We start from the raw sequence: 3,710 nt of genomic DNA on the forward strand, positions 1-3,710 counted from the left end.
GAGTTTGTGTGAGTTGGAGAGATGGATCAGCAGTTAAGAGCACTTGCTCTTCAGTTCCCAGCAAAGCTTCTCATAACAGCCTGTAACTCCAGCTTCAGGGCATCCGATGCCCTCTTCTGGTCTCCATGGGCACCAGGCACCCAGGTGGTGCACATACAAACATGCAGGCATAACACTCCTATACATAAAATAAAGTAAATTCAAAGGTTCAAGTATCTAAAAAACTGAATAAATGAAGTATGTGTGTGTGTGTGTGTGTGAGAGAGAGAGGGGGGGGGGCTTACCAGGCTGCCTAGATCAGAAAAAAGGTAAGAGGAAAGTATTAAGGGAACCAACAGAAGATAGAAGATTGATGATATCTTTATACACTTCCATTTACTATCAAAGAGGAAAGGCCATTAGTATGAGAATAAAAGACCATATTTTGATTTTTTTTTTAAAAAAAGAAATATAAAGACAGGGAGAATTGAGTTTATCAACTTAAGGAGGATTGTAGAAAAGGGAAAGACCAGAAGTGGTAACACATCTGTAATCTCAACCCTAGAGAGACAGAGAAAGGAGGATCAGGAGTTCGAGACGAATCTAGGTTACATAAGTTAGCTTAGGCTACAGAGTAAGACCCTGTCTCAAAACAAAAGGAGACAAACAAACAAATAAACAAAAAAGGAAAGAAAAATAGCTTGGTGTACATAGGTTAAGTTCTGGAAACAGTGAACTGAAATTCACAGTCTTTACTCACTCACAGCCTTCCAAATACTCCCCAAGTCACTATTATCTGACTGCCACCTCTGCTGAAATCATGGCCACCAGAGACCAGGGTTTTCTTTTCTGCCGTGTTATGTATTTACTTTGGTCTTTAGAGACAGGGCCTCAGAGCCTAGACTGACTTTGTACTTGCTATGTGGCCCAGAATAGCCTCAGATTCATGATCCTTTTGTCTCAGTTTCCCAAGTGCTGGGATTATAGGTGTAAACTACCATGGCAAGCTCAGACAATGACGATTTTCCTATTTTTTTTTTTTTTTTTTTTTTTTGTTTTTCGAGACAGGGTTTCCCTGTAGTTTCTAGAGCCTGTCCTGGATCTAGCTCTTGTAGACCAGGCTGGCCTCGAACTCAAAGATCCGCCTGCCTCTGCCTCCCGAGTGCTAGGATTAAAGGTGTGCGCCACCACCGCCTGGCTTGACGATTTTCCTATTTTATATTCAATTACGTGTGTGTGTGTGTGTGTTTGTACACACACGTGTTAGTGCATGTATATTGGTCAGAGGACAGCTTCTGGGATTTGATTCTCTCCACCAGACTGGCAGTGGGGTCAGTCTCAGTTCTCATTTCCCTGAGCTTTCCGTCTGAGATCCTTGCCTCTCTCTGTTGCATAAGTTCTCATTGGTCTTAATAATAAAAACCCAGAGCCAGATATTGGTGTAAATGCTGAAAGATCAGAGAGAAAAAGGAGCAAGTCACAGCCAACTCTTAACCTTGCTAACACCTCAGCCAAAAAAAGGACTGAGCTCCTGTCTCCTCCCACCTTATAATCCTTTCTCTACCCAGCCATATCACTTCCTGTCTGTCTGTACTGACAGACTCAAGACCTCTATGGTTAACTAGTGTCTAGCTCCGCCCTCTGAGCTTCAGGCAAGCTTTATTTGTTGGAGCACAAACAAAGTATCACCACATCTCTCCATCTCTAAATGGTGGTTTCCCAGAGCCATATTCTTGGACTGCCTCTATGTTCATTAGTTTATTTGTTAATTCAAATCCCAAAGTCCAGCCGGGCAGTGGTGGCGCACGCCTTTAATCCCAGCACTCGGGAGGCAGAGGCAGGCGCATCTCTGTGAGTTCGAGGCCAGCCTGGTCTACAAGAGCTAGTTCCAGGACAGGCTCTAAAAAAGCTACAGAGAAACCTTGTCTCGAAAACCAAAAAAAGAAAAAAGAAAAAAAAAATCCCAAAGTCCTGCTGCCTGGAAGGCTGTAGATGCTGAAGATATAGGTAAAACATCCAAGTGCTCACTTGACTTGGGATTCCTTCCTAAGCAGCCCCGCCTACTCCCCAAACTGTGCATCTAGCACTAAACACAGTTCTGAATTTCAGACACACCTACCTAATGCTTTGTTGAGTATCTTCTCTAGTGCGTCCTTGTGCTGAATGCCTCTTTGCTCTGGTTTGCCTCTCGTGTTCCCTCTCCTAAGCACCCTGCCAGGCATTGCTGTTCTCCACAGCATTTCTCAGTATTGTGCTCTGATGCTGAACTTCTTAAGATGGAAATCTGACTGCGGTCCTTTAAAATACTTCAGTAAACTTAGCCTTTTCAAGATCCTCCACTGACTCTAAGTCTCCACCCATTGCCTCCTGTGGCCCTGCTTTACTGAATTCATTCTATGTAGCTGCTCAGACCTGTCTGATCCTGCTTTGGTACCCATCTCTGCAGTCTAATGTGCCCATCTTCCTCTTCTCATCCCCTTGGCTGGCTTCTAGTCCAGTATCACCCTCTACACCCCAGCCTTGCTCAGCCTCTCCTGGGGGGGGGTCCCTCACACGCAGTCTAGACGCCTGCCGCTAATCTCACCACATCTTGTGCTTGTATGGCTTGTGATTACTAATTTTGTTAGCCCTTCCACTGAACTCTTTTTTAAAAACAAAATATTTATTTATTTATTTATTTATTTATTTATTATGTATGCAATATTCTGACTGCATGTGTGCCTGAAGGCCAGAAGAGGGTGCTAGACCTCATTACAGATGGTTGTGAGCCACCATGTGGTTACTGGGAATTGAACTCAGGACCTTTGGAAGAGCAGGCAATGCTCTTAACCACTGAGCCATCCCTCCAGCCCCTCCACTTAGAGATAGGAAACAGAGCTGTGTCATACGTGTGAGGGAGAGAAGTTCTGCCCTCCTGGTAAAGACAGAAGAAGCCCTTAGGTCTAATAATACATGGACAGTTATGGTATTGCCAACTGCTTTGTGCATCTAACCACTGTTGAACCTCCACCACCGTGTGATACATGCCTGGACTCAAAGATGCACAGAGCACAGTTTTAGACAGCTTTCAGCTATCACTGGGGGATGTAGCTCTGTAATAGAGCACTTGACAGGCAAGCGTGAGGTCCTAGGTTCAATCCCTGGCAGAGGGAAAACAATCTAGAAACATGCTTTTTTATTATTATTAATTATTTTGGTTCTTTGACACAGAATCTCACATTGTAGGTTTTTCTGGCTGGCTTAGAACTCACTCTGTAGCTCAGACTGACCTTGAATTCCTATCAATCAGTCTCCCAAGTACTAAGATTATAAGCACACACCTTATATCTTGCTAGGAAGTATGTCTTATAAAACTTCAGAGCACAGGATGGCAAGGCGTCTCAGTGGTAAAGGCACTGGCCATGTAACCCTAAATGAACTAAAATCTCATCCCAGAACACACAGTAGAAGTAGAGAATCAACTTCTGACCTCTGCCTCGGTTTCTCTGCCTGGCAGCAGGTGAGATATTTCCTTTTCTTCTTTCAGACCAGGCAAGATGGCTCACATCTGTAACCCTAGCACTTAGATGTGGGAGCAAGGTAGGGAGTTTGAGGTCAGCCTTGACTGCATAGTAAGTTTTAGGCCAATCTAGAATGAAACCCTGTTTCAATAACTAAATAAATAGGGGCTGAAGAAATGGCTCAGGGTTGAGAGTGCTAACAGCTGTCCGCAACTCCAGTTCTAGGGAATC

General features: G+C 44.1%; 1 non-coding gene across 1 annotated transcript; it reads left to right on the forward strand.

The window, feature by feature from the left end:
• The first annotated feature begins 2,858 nt into the window (after window positions 1-2,858).
• On the forward strand, window positions 2,859-2,983 carry LOC119810949. Its single transcript, XR_005284885.1, has one exon. It is a non-coding gene; the product is annotated as a U6atac minor spliceosomal RNA (small nuclear RNA).
• The last annotated feature ends 727 nt before the right edge of the window (window positions 2,984-3,710 follow it).

Source organism: Arvicola amphibius, chromosome 3 (assembly GCF_903992535.2).
Source record: "Arvicola amphibius chromosome 3, mArvAmp1.2, whole genome shotgun sequence".
Lineage (NCBI taxonomy): Eukaryota > Metazoa > Chordata > Mammalia > Rodentia > Cricetidae > Arvicola > Arvicola amphibius.